Raw genomic sequence first — 22467 nt, forward strand, 5'->3', positions numbered from 1 at the left:
AAAAATAATTTTTCAAGATCATAGCATGGAAAGCCTATGCTTTTACCTGTCTTGGTAACTCATTCTAGAGTGGCAAAAAAAGCTTTATCGAAAAGATTCCACAACTGGTGAGGGTGACAGTTTTTGTCAGGGTACCAGAAATAAAGCATGCCACAATTATCAGTCAAAGCCTGTTTAAAAACATCCTTTTACCAGCAGGAGAAAGTTGTGACCTAGGACTCAAGATGAGACTTCTCTGCCTAACTCTGTCACGTGATTTTGGGGTGAGCCTGGGGACAGGGGGTTACCTCAATGCTGCTTCTTCCCCTGCTGCCCTTTGGTTCTCATCTGATCAGATTTTAAGTCCTTGAGGCCTTGGAATGCTTTTCAACATAAACAGTGCTTAAGCTCCCCCTAAGTGTGGTATAAAACTATTAATACAGAAAATAGAAAGTGTTTTGGTTTCTTCTCCCAGGGATAGAAAGAATACCAATAGAAAGTCAAAGGAAGCACGCAAAATTTTCCACACTGATCTATTGACTGCATGCTGCAGAGTCAAGGTCCATTAGGAGCAATGTGGGCCTTGCTCCAGCCTGAAAGCCAAAGCTCAGCTGTCATTTCCATCTGTGTAATGTGCACAGCAAAGGTTTCTGTGCACCATTCCATCAGGTGCTCCTGCTGCTGTCAAATGCAGAAAGGGAAGAAAATGGAAACATGAAGCAATGAAGTAATTTTCCTTCCCATATACAACCTCAGGCTGAGATGATGTCAGGTTTCACAAGCAAAACCAGTTGGAATGACAGCAACATTTGAGAGGAGAAATCCACAGGAAACCTACATTTTTTCAAAAAGTGCTTCTGCTGATTCAACAGGCAGCATCCTTACTGCAAAGTCTGAAACTAATCAGGACTGTGTGTGACACATAAATGTCACTTTGGCTTTCACAGACTGGGGAAAAAATGCCCAAAAGCAATTTCTCTCTCCTATGTCAAACAGCTCCTGAAAGGATTATAAGGCTGGTTAACTTTACTCTCAAGATATGCAACTTCGTGCTGAATCATTAAAAATTGTATTGGTCTAGTAACTGCTGTAATTTCTGAGAGCTCTCAACTCTCAGAAATTATGAAATCACCTCTACTAAATTATTAATCATATGCTAAAAAAAAAAGGTAAAAAAAAAGCCCAGGTCCTCAGATCCTCTTACTGGAATAAAAAATGGGAAGGGTGAACATGGTGGGAGGGGGCAGTCATGCTACCATTATGACAGCAGGATTTCCAAGCAATTTCTCTGCAGGATAGCTGTGGTTGGGCTGCATCTTTCTCCATGTGTAAGAGGACAAGACTTGGACTGAGCACGCAATCCTCATTCTTGACCTTCAGTCACTGCTGAAAAGTCACACTGTAACTTTTACAAGAGTAGTAGAAGTGCTTGGGAGAATTACAGAGTGAGGGGGAACTTGAATTTGTCCCCTCTGCAGATTCAGATGCAGGCATACTCTACACCTAGATTTATTAGATCTTGCATACCAGGATTCATCTGGCTGTATCAAAACATGGATCTGCTGCCTTCCTCTTTCCTCCTCACAACCAAGAAATCTTCAGCAAAAACAGAGATTGGAGAGAACAAAATCTTTCCCCACATTCACTCCCCTTGCTCCTGGCTTGCTGCTAATTCACATGCCCTACTATTCAGGACAGTAACCTCCTTTTGAGGAAGGATTTGAAAAAGATGAGGGGAAAACTGACCCATTTCCCAACCCCCCCTTGCATATGGCTATGTAGAAAGACAGGTAAGGAAGGTACACAACACTTTAGCTGATGTATTAGTGACTCCTGTCATTTTGGGGTAAACTTGTACTTGGAAAAAATGCAGCAAGCTTGAATCACATTAAAGCCCTGATTTAGCAAAGTGCTCTAAAACACATGCTTATAGTTAAGCCTGTGCCTAAATGCTTTGCTGAATTAGGACCTATGTTGGTAAAAGGGGCAATTGATTAATGGCTTCTGACAACCACCAGAAACTAATGAGCCACAGACCTCTGCTTTTTCCTCCAAATGACTGTACTTAAACCCAAAGGAAATTTCATTATGGAAACAGAAAACACTTATAAATAAATCATACGTGTCTCCTTCACAAATATTAATTTTTATCTGCAATTAGTGGTAAACCCAAAACTTCCTTTCATACAGTAATCAGAGACAGTGCCATTTGCCCTACGAAGCTGGTTATTCTTTCAAACCCATAAATTCCTCCCTAGAACTCCATGGTTTACAGAAAGCTCCGTGAACCCAGCTAAATCAACCATGAAATATGCAGGATCCAAGAGAGGAACCAAAAGCTTGCCTGAGACAAACTCCAGGGTGAATCATGCCAGCACTGCACAACCCACCTAAAACAGAGAGCTCAGCAACATGCTGAAATCTGCTTCATGCTGCTTCCCTCGGAGACACATCAAACCCCAGGGAATTCACATATTTGCTAGCTCCCACATGAGAGGTGGAAAAGCTATAGAACAGTGAGAGGATAACTTCAATCCTCAAAGATCCAATCCAGCTATTTGCCAAGTGTTCACCATTGTGGAGGTTTTCTGAATGGCCACATGTCTTAGCTTTTACTTTGGTCATATTTAGGGGCAGGAAAATTCTCTGGCACATCTACAGGAGCCATGATATCCAAACCTAAGGTCAGCCTTACCTAAATCTCATTAAACAACCCAACTTGTTTTTCCTAGCAGCATCTCTGCAGCACAACACTGACACCTCTCCCAGCAGCATGAAAGGAATCCCTTCTGTTAACACTGATCTAACAGATCCACCTAGAAACTTCAAGCTAGTACGGTACAAAACAGGGACAACAATATCTGAGTTCTCGTTGTTATCACTCATAAGGTATGCAAAAATATTTTCCCTTTTTCCATTTTTGCATTGGTATTTTAGTCATCTAAATCAGCTTTCAAGAGTAGTTATATGTTATGGAATGAAAACACAAGAAATAGACAATTGATGCCATACAATGGGTGTTTACAGAGATTTCAGGGCAGAGATGGAGTGGCTTTCATGCCACATGGGAACTGTGAGCACTTAATTTCCTTCATTCACACCCTCTTTCTTGAAAGAGCACTACTTCACCTGCTATTTGAAGGATTACCAACTATGAGCATTCATGGACAATTTGTCACTGAACCATGACCTACTGATGAGATGGAGACTTGAGCTGCCACAGTTTTATTGAAATGTTTCTTGGATATCCATTATGGCCTTTGTAACAGGGATGAACTCTTAAGGGCAGCTCTGAGGAAAGAAAAGTGACATCACTAGCATTCCTGAGCCTTGGGGAAATGACCAAACCCAGGTTTTGTTGTTATTTTTTTATCTGGATTTTTTTAATCCAGAAAAAAAATTCAGCTCACTAGGATCAGATCTCCATGGATCAGACAGATTCTAACAATGCCCCAGAGGAAAGGGTGGGGAGGGAAAAGGAAAACTCTATTTTTTTTTTTTGCACAAATCTACAAAAATAAGATATTACATTACTAAATAAGTACTCAGTGTTTACACTTCTGTTTCACTGTGAAGAGGAAAACAAATATCTACCTTTGCACTTATCAATATGTTTATTGTAATTCAGATCCTGCCTCAAAACATACTTGAAAGTCTATTTCATGTTTCCATGGATTTCAATTACCATTTTGTAAATGCACAAACAGAATTTTATAAACAATAACTTGCAGCCAGCTAAGGTCTACATATTCAACACAGTACCATGCACAAAATATTCTTAAGGTTCAGATGGAAAATTTCCAGCAGATTCAAAAGGAAGACAAGGTGGTGAGTTTAAAAACATATGTCCTTACCCACAGAGTGCATGGGGAAGTTTGAAACAGGTATTTCCTTTTCCTAGCCCTGTGAAAATGCAGTGTATCAGTTATCAACCTCAGAGGTAAGCTTGGATAGTTCTGAAGGTGAATGCTGTGGCTGGGAAGTCACCAACACAAAGCTCATCCCTTTAGGAGGTCTCTTCTGAGAATCTTGGCCAGATTCAGCTTTGCCCACGCTGAACCCAAAGATTTATACCACTGATATCTGGCCCCATCCATCACACCCACACCTGGGCAAATAATATAAAATACCCCTTGTATTCCTCAGGGGATTAGAGCTTTTCCTCTACTTCATTACAGTGACAGATCCATTGTGAATTATCACCATTATGCTTCACGACACTAATGTGTCCAATTTTCTATTTCCTAGGCCTTCTATTTCCAAAGCTATTTTCTGTACTGCACATTTCCATCAACAGGGCCTCTTTTTCATTCCCCCTCTCTGGCCTGGACTGAAAGAACAGCTTGGCATTACAGGACAGTGATGAACCCTTCCCTCCAAATGTGCTGCTGTGAACTCAGCAGGCTCAAACCCTGGCAATGAGGTGCTAGGAACTCACAATCTCACTGCTACACCAATCTAAGTATTCTCGATTTACTTCCTCAGGGAATTTATAAGACCTGTTCTCTTCATCAACAACCATCTGAGCATTTAGGAAGCCAGGCTGGAGGAGATCAGGATGATTCCGCCAATACTATGGGAAATTTACTTCAAAGACTGCAAAGTCTTTAAGTCATGGTGTTGCAACGGGGATTAGAGGAGCAAGCACCTTGCTTTAAGCTGTCCCTCGTCCATGGAAGGAGGTGGCTTCCACTTTAATAACATGATATGTTCCACAAGACTCACTCCACTTTCAGCAAAATATGTTTGTTCTTCTGTCACTGCATTACCTCTTCTTTCTCAAGATTTCTAAAAGCAGATATTAAAAATTAATGTGAAGCACACCCATAGGTGTTGAAGAAACTTGGCTCCAGACACATCCTACTCTCCCAAAGTGTTTCTCTAATTGCTTTTCTAAGCACTTGCAAGAGCCTCACTGAAGCATTTCATGCATGCATTTCCATTCCCCTCCTTGCTCTAGGGCTTGCCTCCCTGTTTCAGTGTATTTTGTTTTTCAACCTGACCTATTCCATTAATCTGAATGTGGCTGAATAAATGAGGCAGCCCAAGCCATTGAGAGAGATCACTGACAATATTCATTGACACAAATCTTGCTATTAATAGCTTTAAAAAAAAAAATGAAAGTTAAGAATTACAAGTGAAGAGACAAGCAGCCAGAACATGGAAAATTAGGCCATTACCAGCTTTGAGCATTCTCAATTTGTGGGTTAAATCTCTCCAAAAAACGTAATAGTGGCTTGGTAATTGCTTTCACAAACACTAGGTAATGTTTTACTGAGGCAGTAATTGACAGATTAAATAACAAAAGGAGTCAAAAAGCTCTAACCCAGGGCTGGTGGCAAATCACACTCATGTCATTTGTTTGGAAACACAGCAGCTACAAACAGCACTCCTTCCCTCCTGGGTACTGCTCAGTTCCTGGCTGGAAACCTGAATTTATCCGCAGGTACACACTGCTTCAGGAAATAGGGGAGCTATTGGAAAAGAGTAAGCAAAGTTCCCAGAGCTCCAGGAAACATGGTGTCCATGGAGAATTTGGAAGGGTCAAGCTTGCCAAGCCTAAAAACCAATGATTTTCACTCATATATTGGAGCATGATAAACCTTTCACATCCCTTGAGGGCAGGAGGAGATGCAATGTGCTTAAAATAGAGCAACAGAGACTGATTTTTGTCCCTTGACACCAGCAATTTCCCTACCAATTAAGACCCTTGGGAAAACTGTGCAAAGGGAAGGATAATTAAGCACTGTAACAGGTCAAGTAAGGCAAACTGCAAAGATCTGCATGGGACACTTCCGGAACAAAATACACCACTCAAAAATCAGTTTAAACAGTAAACTCTGTTTTGGGTCAATAGAATGAATTGGATTTGACATCAACATTTTTTTCCACTCTATATTATTAATACTTCTATATTATTTAATCTATTTTTAATACTACCTGCCATTTTCAGCCCAAGTGCTGCCTGTGTTCACAAGAACATCAGAAGCTGCAGCTCCTCACAAGAGCACAGCACTGAGGAAGTTCATGGTCATCACCTCCACAGAGACACTTGCAAAGGTTCTCAAGGATTCAACTGGCAGACAGCAAATCCTCAGAGCCAGAAGGTACCAAAAATCGAGGACAGATGTAACAAAACCAGAACCCAAGACACTTTGACCATGGACATTGTTAATAAAAGATAACAATCGACCCACCATACAGAACCCCCATCTAAAGCCAGATTGGGATGGTTGTCTCAGTGTGATGAGCTCAAGATGCAGATTTTTTTTTTTTTATTTTTGCCAAGCATACAGTTTTAAAGTCCATTAATTCAATTCCTTTTCATTAAAGTAAAATAATCTGACCATTTAAAGAAACACAATGGACAGATACCAGTTTTGACTTTCACTGAGTACTTATTTCCTATCCTTGAAATTCTCCCCTTAACCACTCCTGCTTTCACTTGAATTTCCCCACCTGTTTAATTTGTTTATGAAATTCCTTTTCCTGTTGTTACAGAGCTCTGATCTGTTACTCCAGTTTGAATCACAAGCATAGCATGAGTTGGCATCAGCTACAGCTGCCACTCTACCAGCATCAGCATTCTGTCCCCAAAAATGGCTATAAGCTGTTTTTAAGGAGGTGAAATAAATCCACAATTTACCTATCAAATCATGCAACTAAAAGCAGGATAAAACAAGAGAAATTCTTTTGCTGTATCCCTCAGCATTAAGCTTAGAGTCTGGAGCATGAAATGCATTTTTTAACTTCATGTGCACATCTATGCATATTATTAAGAGTCATAAAACAATCTTTTTTTATATCCAAGGTACTCAATCAAATTCTTGACAAGGTGATTAAAGTTCTGAAATAGAAAGGATAGCGAGTGGAGAATATGGGAGGGAAAATAGCAATAAGGAGACTTTTGTCCTTAAAACACAAGAAAATGTTATAACTCTTGAGCTCACTGTGCTACATGCCACAGGCATATAGAAAGAGACATCCAAAGCAACACCATTATTTTGTCCCAAGGGCAACAAAGGTGGACAATAATTTAGCAGTGGTTCAGAATAGCTGCCTTTTATGCACATAAAATAGGAGGCAAGATCTAGAACGCACCCAGATGTGTTCTTCACGTCTAAGAAAACAAATCAAACCCAAAAAAATCTCCTATTGGGTCATTTAGAATCTCACTGAAGGCTTTGAAGTTTGGGTCCATGTTATAGCCAGGCTCATCCAGACTTGTGCTTGGATTCTCTGAGTTTGGGCCCTCTTTGAGCCCAGCCACTCCATCCTTCCTGCTGTCACAACCACATTCATACTCATAGAGGTGAGCCCTTCAGCAAAGTCACCTGGCCTTCAAAGCCACCCTCCAGAGGGGTCTGAACCTCCTTAGCTCAAATCAACACTCTTCTGCCTGTAGGAATGCCATTAATATTTAGGCCATAGCAGGTGGATTAGGATTTAGCAAGTCAGCCACTGGAAGCCTTTTCTGGAGACCAGGCTCCAAAGCCAGGCCTCTCCTAAAGAGAATTTAAGGCCTCTAGACAAGGCAGTTCACATTTCTGCTCCCTCTCTGCACAGGCCTATTTTTGGGTCAGTTGGAAACACTCCCTTGGGCAGAAATGACATTTAATTAAATTGATCACTTGTATGCACTTGAATTGCATTTAACTGGTCACTTGGATGCGTTGCTGACATCCAAATGCACCTCAAAAAACCAAATTCATGACAGGACCTAATCTGGCTCTCTCAGGTCAGCTTGTTCCAAATGGGAAAACTGAAGACAAAGCATCTTGCTGAATATTCCTGTATCTGCCCACAGAGTTCAACCCAGTTCTGGTGGTTTAGGATGAAATCTGGGAAAGGTCCACATGCAGATGCTAAGTAATTCAGTAAGTAGTGAATTATCTGTGGCAGAAAGAATTTCTGCTAAGGCTGCTCAAAGCCATCCAAGCCAGGCTGTATTTCCCACAAGAGCAGTGTGGGTCACCTTTGTTTCTGTGCCACGTTCCCCTGCCACCATCTCCCCTCTCACTGCCCTCTGCTCCTGCCTGTGGTTCACAATATACCTTCGTCTAGTCAAATACAAGTTCTGTACAACCTTTTTACTCTCATATTCTTTATAAGGGGTCATTTGGGGGTGTTGCTTGGTTGGGCTGTTGTTCTGTTTGAACATTTTATGTGCAAGCTGGACAGTGCAGACAGGAGCCATTGAGATCCAAATCAGAGCCTCCTCTGTTCCTCTCCCAGCTCAAGTTGGAGCAGACCTCAGATGAAATAGTGCCAACATTTCAAACTGCTCTCAGAAGATTTTAGCTGGAATATCTTCTGGACAGTAGCTGTTTTTGGGAAGTCCACCTAATGCCAAAATTCCATAGAAATGCTTCCTGCATTGAATTACAGCCCTACAGCAGTTCTTTTTGTAATGGATCTCAAATGGAAACCAACAGAAATGTTTCCTTCTTCATTTCCCTTGAGTGGATTCAATATTGAGAGGCTGCATTTCTATTTTTTTTGTTTTAGTGTGATGTGGGCATGAAAAAGCAATGCAAAACCCCTTCCCTCCCACCCCAAGAGCCCACGCACCTTTGCATACCCTCCTTACAATTCTTAAATGTTTCATGAACCTTCCAGTCCTCATCCACGGCTCCAGAGAAGCCTTCACCTGGGCAGTAACTTTCACCAAGTGGTTCCATAACCTTCCAAAAACCAAATTCTACAATGCAGTGGAAAATTGAACTACCACTAAAAGATTTTTTTCTACTGCTTATCCTCAGCCACCTCAGAATATTCACTTCCAAATATAAATTTAGCTTATTAAAACTGTCTATGGTGCATGGCTTGGTAAACCTCAGGGACCATCCCTGCAAATTTCTCAGCTCACAGAAGTAGTACTGGACCTGGTTAAGAATACTGCTCATGAGTGAGCCTGGATTTCAGATGTGTTACAATACTCAGACCTCCTCACCAGGTTATTATATCACTAATAAAGACCTGGTCCTCACAAATTAACATCAACTGAATGCAGGTTCAGGGTTTTTTCACCTGGTAAATCCATATGCTGTGCCAGTGAGGGGATTTATCAATCTAGATTCAGAAGAATAATTTGTGATATGCCTTAATTTACATGAGTCCAGAGTATATGTTAAAATAATATTTTATTCTCTCCATCCCCTGCTACAATTACTATTACAAACACAATTACTACAATTACAAATTACTCCTAGCTCTGCTACAATTTTATGATATTGCATTCATTTTGTGCTGATACCAACATGCCTAAATAAAAGACAGGCTTACTTCCTCTTGTCCATTTGTGTTATTTATGTTATTCTAGCAAACCTGCTAGCTGTCCATTTGTGTTATTTTAGCAAACCTGCTAGTTTTTAAGCAAAGCAGTGGCTGCCTACTCCATAAAATACGAGCACAAGCAGCAAGTCCATCCAAGGCTGGCCAATTTCCACGTATCCTAATATGGTTAAGAAAATGTTTGAGCGGAGCCCAGAGCAGAGTGCCAAATTTAACAGCTCTGCAGCGAGCAGGGTGCCACAGAGCCCTCTGCTTAGGCTCACTCTAACCCCAGCCTGTTAGCTGGGCAGCTGGTTCAGCCTGCTGACATGGGCTAGACCATAATTGTCCTTGTGCACAGAGCCCAGAGCCCCTGCTCTCCCTGCCCTGGCAGGGAAGGTTCAGGCTCGCTGCCCTACAAGGCTCTCAGGGACAGCAGCTCATTGGAGAGTTTCCCATCTTGGGCTAAATATACTGAGGAAATCCTGGGTATCCCGAGGATATAAAAGAACATGGGCTGCATGAGGCACTCTGGGTTTGTGTAAAGGTTTTCAAGACTTCTTTTTCTTTCACTTTCTTCATCTACTGCTAATGTCCTCAAGAGGAGTTTTACAATATCAAAAGCTATGAAAACATTTATATATATATCTATTTATATCTATTTGTATTTATTTATATATCTTCCCTTTATACAGATATATATATAATACATATATATATGTGTACATATATATAATATATATACACACCCCTGTATATATATACACACACACCCCTGTATAAAGGGCAGATACCTTCCTTGCAGTTCTGCTCCTACTGCCCTTCATGAAACCTGGCAAGGTTCAGGCTGCTCACCTGCCTCTGAGCCCTCTGCAAAATAAACCTCGCCCACTTGTGTTGCGCGTTTGCATTTCAGTCCTCCAAATTTCACTGGGTTTAGGATTTTTGAAATGGCTGAGACAAAGGGTGACATAAATGAATGGCATTACTAAGGACTTCAAATCACACTTCAGTCTTCCCATTTATTCTTTTGTAATGCCACCAAAATCATTGCAAAGCCTGATAATAGAGATTTGCTGACATGAGAGAAGGGGATTATTGAGTTTATAACAGTGAAACAACTCACTTCAGGCATTAAAAGAACAATGCTACCTTGATTATGCAAAAGGGTTAGCTGGCCTCTCCCAGATCATTTCCTATGAGATCATATGCAGACTTGGAAACAGAAGGGACTGGTTTCAGGAAGTTTGAAAGCCTTTTATGGATTATATTAACAAGGCACAGGCTGTTCCCTAAAACTGATTGTACATCAAATTCCACTGCAGCCACATGCCCTTGGCTGGAATGCTTCAGCGTATATGATAGTACCAACAGCCACCAAAAAAAGCAGCAATTCTGTCATTTAATCCCTGTGTCTTTTTCCTTTTCCTTTTTTTTTTTTGAGTCTAGGGAATTAATTTTAATTTTCTGGGGTACAAGGAGCATGCAACAGTTACAGTGGGAAATCGCTTCAACTCCCAAAAGTTTCAAAGTGGGAAATCACTTCAGTTCTCAAAAGTACTCCTGCAGAGTACAGATACAACCTTTTACAGAGTTAAATACCTGTCTTACATCAGCAGAAATAAATGCTCAACTGCAAGATTTTGGAATGACACCTGATAGCTATTACAAGTCAGTTTTACTTTTTCTTCTCTGGTAAGAACTAGCAAAAAAAATACATCTGCGCAAAAGCACATCAGTGTCTGAGAAATGCTTTGTCTTGCTATTTGAGGTCTCATTTGTTATTTATTATTTACTAACACACATTTTACAGTCAGTTCAGTTACTGTACATTTATTCTTGATACAGAAAATTAGAAAGCAAATGAGAAACTGCATTCCTTTTCCAAGAAATAATGCTGTACATGTTCTGATTTTTTAGAATGTAGTGGTCCAGCAGACTCATGAGTCTGTAAATACACCTCAGATGCTGTGCTCCTGTTTGGAAGTGTCACAGCACTTCTGGAGGCTCTGGCCTCCAGGCTCCTCAGCAAGGCTTGTGTCTCATTTGGGTTTCATGTTAGCTCTTTGGTGATGCAGAAATTGCATCCTGAACTGTACAAGAGCTACACTGTGAGAGACTGAGTTTCACTGTGGGAGGCAAACTAACCTGCTAATGGAATTAGATAACACTCACCTATTTATTAGCAATGGCACCAAGCAGATTTAGCTTTCAGTGGAAAGTCACAACATTTTCAAACAGCTTCTAAGTTAAAATCTCCCATTCTATTTACAGACAGGGGAAGAGAGGAGTGCATAACTGAAATGCAGCTTCCTGTCCAAGCCCAGCTAGTCAAAAGCAGCACCTCTTGCACCCCAGGTAAGTTCCTTCTCCATGGGGTTGCACTTTCTCCTGCCACCTCTCTGATGCCATGGATGGAGAACCAAAACATTCATCATGAAGATTCCCCCAAGCACTAAACTGCCATCTCTTACTGGAAATAAAACACATTTTGGTTCCTGTCAGGACTGGAAAGAAATAAGAGAGGAGTGAAAACCTCAAATTTATAATAATTATTTGCTATCTGTTTAATAATGGTATTGTCTGTGCCAAAGAAGATGGAACAATTAAAAGACAACCACTGCCTTTGCTTAGTTTGGGGAATAACCATCCCTGATACAATCTTCCAGGAATCCATCCTTAGAGCCTTGCCCATCACTATTTATAACTGAGTAAATATTAGAGGATTCACTTCTTTTGCCCTGAAAAAACAAGACCTTTGGCCTTAACATATTTTTGGAAAGTGTTTCAGAGAAGGCTGTTGCTCTGCAGCAATGTTTCCTTCCATTAAAATTCCCTCTTAAAATATATGGCCCAAAGGAGGAACACTAGACCTCAAATATACCACAAATATGGACAAGTCTGCCTGCAGGCATTTGGAGGCTGGGAATTTGCCCAAAACATTATCCTTCAAGAATTAACCAACTCTCTGTCAGCACAGTTAGCAGCCTCAAAAAAGCCCCAATTTACTCTGACATGCCTTTGTCAGGGCAGCTCACTCATTGAATATTGCACTGTTTATCACTGCTTAAGGTTTAATTATTCCCAAGGACTGGAACTGAAGCCTTTATACATCCACATGCAAATAAAAAAATGTGTTTTGGAGCCGCTATTGCCCAACAAATTCACTTTTAGGTTTCTCTGCTCCTGGCTTCAGCCCAGCTCACCCTGCCTCTTCTTTCCCTCATCTGCTGACACAATCTGTGATGGCCAAAGACCAGAAGAGCAGGCAGGGTGATCACAGGAGCTCTGTGCTCAGGACTTTGCTCTGCTTGGCCACTTAAACCTGCCTGTGAACATCAGCAATGAGAAAAAAGGAACTGAGGAAAGAGAACTCAGTGGCAGAAACTCACTAAAAGTGTATGCAGATAAAAGAGTTGTCAGCTCTACCACAACCGTGACCATAATTCCTTGGGATTATCCTTTCTAAGGATAATTCCTTACAAACCTTACCCTTAAATAATAATCAGATAATGCAAACACAGCCCCTGGTAGTGACAGTCACTCCAGAGTGGTGCTCAACAGGCAGAGAAACCCTTCGAGGCAAGCCCTTTCCTCACCTCCTCATCAAGGCTGGCTGCTTCAATTAAATTTTCCTTGTTTTCCTTAGTTTCCTGAAATTGAACTAACTTTCTTTAGTTTCCACTACTTCATGGTGTTACTATTTTATGTAAATGCTCCATCCTTTGGCATCAGTGAATTTGCTGCACATGACATCATCACCTCCACCTGCATAGCCAGAATGATGGAGTGTCCTCACTCAGAGCAATTTGGGCTAAACAGCAATTACAGACCAAGTGCAGCCTGGGAACATTTATTATTATTAGCAGGACTCCTATCAAGTGCTGAATCTTTTGAAAGGCAAATTTCCTCCCACTTGACAAGCAGAATTTTTGTTACGTGTCCCTATCAAACCAAAACCAGAACACCTGGGGAACAGAGAGCCATTGGCTTTGCTGACATATTCAGTACCATTATTATCTTAATGACACATAATGGTCTCCATATTCATAACCTTTCACCAAGGGAAAGCCCAGAGTTGGTGTTGGGCTGACCTCATTACCTCAGCCTGTGTGTGCAAAGATGGCCCAAAGATGGCCACATGTAGGGTTAATGACAGAGACAAAGATACAAGAGTTCAACATTCCCAGGGGAAAAACACCTCCTTCCCATTCAGGTAATTTCCAGGAAGCAGGAGATTAATATGGAGCCACAACATGGAAAAATTTCTCAGTGTTCTGGAGAGCTAAATTACCATGCACATACTTAGCTATAATCCTTAGCTTGCAAAACACTACCAAAAATAAAGGGAAGAATTGGGGTGGAAAATTCCCAAATATACAAGTAATTTCCGGCACTCAGTTTGATCAAGGACTACCACAAAGTGTCTTCCAAATCAGGCTGATCACTAACCCAAAACAACCATTTCCTATACAAGACTCTGCATTTCAAAGGAAACTAAGCTAACACTGAAGTGCAACTCATGATAGAGATTGTCTCAACTGCACAAAACATAGCTCCAGGAAAAAATAAAAAAAATCCAAAGGTATAAAAAGCATATATCTCACCAGATATGATGCCCCTGAGCCTGGAAGATGCTGCCTCTTCAGCTCCCAAGGGATTCTTTGAGTAGGCCAATGGTTATCACAGGCACTGCAAAGATAGAAGTGTTTACATGGGGGGGTTGAAGAGGGCACCAAAGGCAGAAAAAACTTTACATTTAGGGTATCTAGAAAGCAAAACAGATCTTGATCCTTGCTGCAGTGGCTAGATACAATTGCACCGCTGACTAAACTGATTTGCTGCTCCTTTTCTTTTTCCAGGGACTCTTCTGTGAGGGAGAAACTCCCAAGCAAGCAAAGACAGATACTCTGTGCATCTGAGCCTCCATTAGGGGAAAAGAGTGGCTCCCACTTGCAAGGAAAACTCCTCCATCCATTCACCTGCTCCTGCTGCCTGACTGCAACCCAACCAGAGTAATGCAATCCTCAAAACACCCTGGGAAGCACCAGCCACAGAACTGACAATTTTAATATCCAAACTGCACCGATTAATATGGAGCCAAACCTGATTATGCCCTCATTAATCACTTCAGAGAAGAAAAAAAAAAACAACTGAGGGAATTCCCTATTTCTTTTGGCTGTAGACCAGCACAGTTTCTTGATTGCTGGCTGCCTCCAGTCAAAGATGCAAAAACCTTCTGGCTATTTGTGCATAGCTGCTGGATTGCATTTAGTGCAATCAGTGGATTGCTTCAGTGACAGGTTGTTTGTCTGTCTGTACATGTAATTTGACTGCAACAGTGGTGGAACAGCCACCTTCAAGCAATGGCTGGGATAAATGATAACTCAGCATGTGGTGAGAAAAAATTGCCTCTGAGCCATGCCTCAGGGAAAGAATTGAGACAGCTCTTGGGAGAAAAAACTCAGAACTCCAATTTGGAGTATCCTCAGCCAGCTGGGAGAGCTGCTCAGGGGCTCTGGTGGCTCCCATGCCCTTCCATGTACAGAGGCAGTAAAAAAAGACAAAACTTCCAAATGTTCGTATATTCATTAGAAAAAATGCTGGAATTAAAAGGTGCAGAGAAATTTTTCTTTTATCTGTTAAACCAGGTGAAGAAAGATACCAAAAACAAGCTTGCTTCACAATCAGCATTTAATTAGGCAAATGAGTTTACCTTCCCACCTAATCAACACAATCAGCAGGTGGGCTTAAGAGTATTCATTAGACTCAGTGTCTTTAGCAAGAGACGTGAATAAGCCCTGAAAAAAATACTTCATGCTTTTGCAAGTGGCCATGCAATCTTACAGGACTCCCCCTAAATCCATAAGCAGCAGTGTCAGGGGCAGGATTTGCTTATGTTAGAGAATTTTGAGGTGTTTGTTTCAATTTCATACTGCCTGCCAAGGGGGGTTTTGAAGGTAGTGATGAAACGAGGAGGGAGGCAAAGTCTCTCCCACACATGCAGCACTGTGCTCCACCATGGCTAAACACAAGGGGTACCCTGTTGTTTTACAGAAACAACAAACCTTTGCTGCCCGCAGAGCTGGCAAGACAGAAAATCACTGCTGGGACCAGCTAAAATGGCAATTCCTCCAGGAAACTTCATTCTGAACTTCCCAGGGCTGTATCACAGTAAATACTAAAGAATGCATCCCAAATCCAGCAGACCTGGTGAAAGGAATGCAGGTCCTCTTTGTGCAATGCATAAATCCAGGTTACAGGACTATCACAGCTTTAATAAAACTCCCATTAAAGTCAGTTGCAGTTGTATGTTCTAACCCAGAGAAAATCCAGATCTATCCTTCCATCAATAAAATGCCAAACGACTCCAACCACTAATAAAATCCAAGGACTGACATGTCCTTCAGGATTCATGGAGCTACATGAAGTGATCCAGGTCTTTCAACAGGAACTCTGCTTAATTTACTGTAGCTGTGAGAAAAAACTCCCCATCATTTACATCCAAAGAAGAAAATCTAAATTCAAAGGTACAACACAGTACAGAGAAACACCTTTAAGTTGTGTAACCTCCTGAACTGCTGAGATGTTTTGCAGACAAAGCCCTGAAGGTGGACATCAGTGTTAATCAGAAGAACATCTTGTTTTCTTCACTTAGCCTTGTTTCCTGTGATACCTTAACACCAAGTCCTTCCTGAGAACTCTCATTCACAGGGTACTTAAGTGTTCTCCTCACCAACCAAACAAGATTACTCACCTCCTTTAAGTTAGGCTCAGGTTTGTTGAGGCACAGCCAAAACACACAAATACACATATATATTCCTGACCAAGGACATGGTTTTCTTTCTTGGGCTGTTTTTACTCTGTAGTCCTAAGCACAGTACTAAAAAAAAACTTTTAAAAAAGGAATTAATTTTGCCAAATATCTTCAGGAATTCCTTATTGAAACAAAACTCAGAAATACACTTCAGACCTTTTCCAACTCACACCACTCTATGATTCTGTGATCTATCAAATGAAATACCATGAATGAGCAAATGCTGACAACACTGAGCCAGAGGAATTTTTTAATCTACTTGCTGATATAATTTTATAATGCTTCATACCACATAGCCTGCAAAATATCAAAGTCAAGGGGCACCAATAACTAAAAAGCTTCCATAAAATTAATTTATTTGGTTCAAACTCAAGAAATCTCTGGCTGACACACACAAAGGAAAGCTGAGACAATTATCTTGCACTTCATTCTTATAATTTACTTTATTTACCTCATTATTTCTTCAACCTCCTATAGATCATCTCATCTCTATATTTACTTACATACTGATCAACTGATTACCAGGTGGGATAAACTGAGGTTTGAGTACCAAACCCAAACAGTTGTGGAAATAAAGAGTTTCTCTTCAAGGAGTCAGTACTGTCTTTCTTTCATAGCTTTACAACTAGAGATAGCGACTCTAAACAGAGCAGTAGACCATTGAGCATTTTATAAGCAAACTAAATTATGTTTTTCCATTGTTCTTTTCCAATGGGAAATTCTGTTCTCCATAGCAAGGGGAAATTACCATTTCCAGAAATGTTTCTCACAGAGGGCAATCCTCATAGCCCATGAGATTAAGTATGGGTACACTTAGATGGTAAAGCCTTTTACCAAGAAAAACCAAGAGCACTGAAGGCTACCTATTTCCAGTCTACTGGAGAAAGCTTGATCCTCCTTTCCATAACCTAACCAAAGAAACAAAGTGCCTTCTTTCAGTGCAACACCATGGAAATGGCAAAGCCTGTGAAGCTTTGTTTGACCAAAGTGCTGAGGACAACTCTCCCCATTATTGCACCAACATTTAAAAACCTACAGAAACCACACCTGGATTTCTGAACATCTTTGGAGCCCTGGCTCAGGGCTATTTAAGCAGGAAAAGCAGCCAAAACACCCATTGAAACCATATCAAAATGGCTCTGATTTCAGAGGAAAGCATCAGATGTGCTGAATTTCCCTGCTTCCTAGCAATTCTGGTTGCAGAAGTTCCCAGGGATTATTTGGCCTGGTTTTATTCAGCCCCTATGACCAAAGGACATAACCCAAGCAGATCTGGGCTGCAGGCATTTTAAAGGATGCAAACGGCAAAGAAAAATCTCTTTCAGTGCAGCCAGAAACATCATTCTCCATTTACAATCACCTGTAGAGACAACATGAAAAGCACCACTCATCACAGACAGCAGCATCTCTTTGGTGTCCTTCCAGCAAGCAACCTACACATTTCGAAAAGCACATTTGAAATGCTCTGTTGGATCATCCTCAGATTCCAATTCCCAACTCTCCCAGCTGACCACTGAAATGTGACAGAAAGGAGCTGTCGGGTTTTCGGCTGTTTGAAGGGCCTGGAAAGGCCTGGAGTGGCCTTGGGACAGCCCACGTATCGAAGGACGAGAAGAGGCTTCAGTTCTTCTTTCGGTTTTTATGTTTATTAAATGTTTATCTAAAAGATTTTCTTTCAGCCCGACAGAGGTCTGCTCAGCAGCCAGCCATGAGCACACTGTGCTGCCCTCCGGGCAGCCACCTATCTTTATACCCATGGTTACGTGTACAATATTTATCATTTTTCCCCAATACCATTTATTCTTATTGCTGGGTGCACTTTTAGTAATGGCCAATCCAAAAGTACCACCATCACCAAAGAAGATGGAGGAGAAGAAGAAGAAGAAGAAGGACAGGACACGCCCCAATTCCTCCATCTTACTTCTCTAAACCCCCCTGTACAGAAATCCTAAACCCTGTGTCTCACCCTCTAATTAACTAATCCCTTCGCCATTCTTCCCGGTGAAGTCCTCTTATCTTCATACAGGTGTCGTCTCCCGTGTAGGATCAAAGTCCAGCCACCAGACACTTCTGGCAACATTCCAGGACTCCCGAGCCCCCCAAGGGTGGTCTCGGTGGCTCAGCACCTCAGGACTGAGATCCTGAGATCGACAAGGAGCCACAGACTTCTCATGTGCTCTTGAAAATCTCCCTTAAGGTGTCTGTTTTCATAGGACATAGACATTTTTGGGTAATACTTCTACCACCTATCTATCTATCTATCCTTCTGCCTCTAATCAATTCTGAAATACATCATAAACATTGGCCTTTTAGAAAAAATAATATCCTTTTCAAAAATCCTTTAATTCCCCCATGTATATACTCCATAGAAGGTCATGCCTTGTTTTACTTCCTTTTTTCCCCCCAACATTTTTGCTCCATGTTTTTCTTTACAGGAGACCAAAAGATGGAGATTCTGTACATTTTTGTGGGACAGCTACATTGGGCAGACAGCCATTTCCTCAGCCAATATCAGCAGTGAATTTATAGCTCAGAGAAAACTCTGAAGAGACAGAGGTTTGTGGGACAAAGGTTTTGTTTGGGTTTCTTTTCCTGAGACCCGAAAAACTTCTGACAAGTTTGCCACGAACAAAAGGAGAATTTAAAGCCTCATCTGCTCTGAAGGGTCTCTGGTACCATGCTGACCACTCACCTACACCCCACGAATGAGGTGATCAACTCCAGCTTTAGGACACACCACCAGACCTGCTGAGTGCTCCCTCGAAACTATTGGTAGCCTGTGTTATAAACCACATAATTTTTACTCCACCACTCATTTCCTTAACTTAGTTGTCTTCAGTTTCAATGTGTGTGGATGTAAGGAATAAAATACAAGCCAAACAACATTTTCCCTAGACAGAGACTATGCTACAAGGCTGAAATTGACCTTTTTTTCAAAAAAAAAAAATTTGAAACCAAGGGTTTCTGACAGGCATTGGTAGGACAATTAGAGTTCTGTAAGTGGGAAATGTACTGAGCACCAAACACTGAATTTTGGCAAATGCTGTGCTGACAGCATGCATCCAGCACAGCTTCGTGACAGGCTGAGAGTTGGATGGGACTGAAGGTTGTGTGGCAATAGGAAGGCACAGCACAATCACAGAGCTGTTTAGAGATAAAACCCAAGATAAGGCAGCAAAAAACTAAAAAACTTTGTGTCAGAAACATGGGAGAGAGGAAAACACAAACAACATTAATTAACAAAACCCTAACCCCAAATCCAAAAACTGTAAAAAGTTTCTGTTGAGACATTTTGAGTTGAAATATGTTTGAGAAAATGTTGGAATGAGCCACTGGAAAAAACCACAGTACCAGCAAAAACTACTGCATCTTTTTGATTTGGTAGGAGTCCACTTCATTCCACAGATTTTGAGATGTGTTTAAGATTCCATAAGGCTTGGTGTTACATCAGTGATTGTTCATAATGAAATTCCAGGCAGCAGCAAAAAAAGATTTAATGATGGTACCACCCAAAATATGGATATGCTGCTTTCTTTGAGCAGATTTATTGATAGGAATATTGAGTATGGGTTAAAACAACAGAGTTGTCTGGCTCACCTGTGCATGCTAAAATGTCAGGTGACAGAGCACAAGTTAGGCTATTTCTTGAATCTCTCTTGGAGTTAATCTAATTCTAGCCTTTGCTGGATTTTTCAAAAGTTGTCATTTGCTACAGCTCTGTGATACTGTCAGATGCTTTAAAAGTATATTCCCTGTTTTCATATCCTATCTATCCCCTTGAGGAATAATATTTTGATGATTTTAGGAACATGTTGGATGTTGTTTGGACTGGGAGATTAGTGCCCTTCAAAGCACAGCATGACACAGTGGACAAAGCACTTGGCTGGCATCACCTCCAGTTTGGTGCTGTCACAGGAATATTTTTTCTTTTTTTTGTCCTTCATTTTGTCAGAGTGACAAAAGGGAAAATGATGCCAAAGTCCTGTGTAAAGAGCTTGGAGAAAAAGCAGTGCCTGGCAGCTTGATCATAAAGCCACTTTACACTACAGAAAGAAGGTATCTCTTAAAGATTTCATTAAAAATAAGTACCAAGAAATCCACCTGACACCTTGCAGCTCACACAGGGTGGAAAGTAATTCAGAATCATCATCTATTTTCTGCAGGTAGATAACCTGAGTCTGGGAGAGATGATCTCCCAGATCAAGTTGGAGTCCAATACCATATAAACAGGCAATCTTTGTACAGGAAATCTTACAAACTCCAACGTATTCACTGTAACAACACTTGCTTTGGGATTAAAAGAGAGTTTGATATAATATCTCAAACTGCTGCTTTCATAGTTGCCCAAGAAATAATTCTGATTAGAGCTGTTCAGTTTTATGGGTTTTTTATGCCAGAAGCAGATAAAGAAAGCAAAACATGGCAGAAAAACCAAGTTTAAAAGAAGACTTTGGAACAATGTATTTGAAGAATCACCTTGGAAAATGCAGGATAGAACTGTGTCAGAGCTGGAACAAGCCATGAATAATGGGATTTTTTCCCAGGCTATTTGAGGAACAGGATAAAACAGAAGAAACATATGAGCTGTTGAAATTCTCCTGCTTTGAACAGAAGGATGTCACCTGTGGGTCACCCAGTGATCCGTGCCCCAGGCATCAGACAGACCTGGGCTCAAGCAGCCTCTCCCTTCAGGAGATGGGAAATGCTGAAGAGATTCACAGCCAAGAAGGTGCTTCCACCCAGTGGAGCTGCTCCTCACCTCTGGGAGACAGGGAGGGCACAAAACCCAACCTGGATGCTGCAGCTCAGGCTCCCACAGAATCCAGCTCAGAATGCCATTTCATGTGTACATAAAAGAGAAGGAACCCCAAGCACAGAAAGAAACTTCTGCTACAGAAAGGAGAACACAGCATACGCCATCTTTTGCTCTTCAAAGGAGACACTTAATTTTGGTTAAAAACTGATGTAAGACAGAAGATATGAATCCCCTGCTAAGCTTACAATTAGTGCCTTGCTGTTTTGTACAGCTGAAAAAAAACTATCTTTAGATGAATTTTTTTGGAACACTTTTAATGACTTTGGCTGCCTGTCTTGAGCTGCTACAGCATTTGATTTCCAGGGTAATGACAGCCAGGTCTAAAATATCCTAATCAGACATCCAAGAATCAAGGCCTTTCAAAAATAACTTGGAAAAAACTCTACCCTTTCTTTTGGCATCTTCTCTTTGACAGAAAGTACGTCCACTTGCCAACTGAAGGAGAAATATGAAAGAACAAACAGGCCCTTGACCTATAGCCAGACTATTGTTATGCATTCCATGACTGTGTGACAGTGTAAAAAACAGTGTAAAACACGGATTTAACAAGACTGGCTGGGAGCTCTCTATTATGCATGCACACTCATTCTCATGGTGATTTTTATGAGGTTGTGGGTTTTTTTTGTTTTTTTTTTTTTTTGTTCAGCTGGTCCATTTTACTCTAGAAGAATGCAGGGGTTACATGAAAGCCCAACAGTTTCTGTGCAGGGTTCTCCCCCCTGCCAACAGTGACAAGTCAAAATAAGTAGGTCTGAAATATTTCTCTATTAGAATTACTCTACGCTGCAATGATTGACACAGTATTATCAGGCATACCAAGATGTGCAATGAAAATGCCCTGCATTTATGTCCTAAACAGGATTCACAGACATGAACTAGCCTAGGGCACTGGACATCCAGCAAGCTGGTGTATTATGGCCAGAGGTTATAGCTAAAAACAGTCAATAGCCAGAAAAGCAGAGAGTCTGCCAGATCTGAGGGCTACAACTGAACAGGAGAGAAGCTTCATCATTGTTTCAGCAGGGCAAAAAAATCAGCATCTTTTTATTATATGCTGACTTTCACTTTTCTTAGAAATCACTAGAATGGCCTCATTCCTTGATTTAAAAGAATCACAAACACTTATTCGAACCATATTTTTAAAGTCTTTTTACATGTATATAAAGAGCCTGGTTTCCAATAAAATCTATTATTAAATCTAAATTCTGTGGTGTTTCATAGGCAAACTGTTTCATGATCTGATCCAAAACTCACTGAAGACTTTCCATCAGGCTCTTCATTGTGTGGCTACTGAAAACAAGTGCTGCTAAATGATACTCTGGCATCTTTGTTTCTGTAAAGCATCCAGAACCATCCATGTCATGGAATAAAGCTCAAGGACTTCCCTGCTCTGTGGAGCCTCAGACTCCAGCTTTATTAACCTGACAACAGCTCCTTGGAGGACTTCTTTCCATTGGAAGTTATGAAAATAAATGTAAAATACATATGCTTGCACATCATAAAAGTGAGGGTTTGTTTCATTTTAGACTATGAGATTAAAAAAGTTACACTATGAAAAATAAAATGGAACTTACAAACCCCT

The 22467-nt window shown here is 41.0% G+C and overlaps 1 protein-coding gene across 9 annotated transcripts in view; it reads right to left on the reverse strand.

Annotated features, from left to right (window-relative positions):
* CALD1 (caldesmon 1) overlaps window positions 1-22467 on the reverse strand; it is a 202585-nt gene that overhangs the window by 114544 nt on the left and 65574 nt on the right. For 8 of the 9 annotated variants that reach the window (XR_010443035.1, XM_064735488.1, XM_064735442.1 and 5 more), the window contains exon 2: window positions 13860-13944. The exons of the other annotated variant lie outside the window; for it this stretch is intronic. The gene's annotated coding sequence lies outside the window, so the exon portion shown is untranslated. The remainder of the gene's footprint in view (window positions 1-13859; window positions 13945-22467) is intronic. 9 annotated transcript variants of the gene reach the window in all.

Source organism: Zonotrichia leucophrys, chromosome 1A, assembly GCF_028769735.1.
Source record: "Zonotrichia leucophrys gambelii isolate GWCS_2022_RI chromosome 1A, RI_Zleu_2.0, whole genome shotgun sequence".
In the NCBI taxonomy this organism is placed as follows: Eukaryota; Metazoa; Chordata; class Aves; order Passeriformes; family Passerellidae; genus Zonotrichia; species Zonotrichia leucophrys.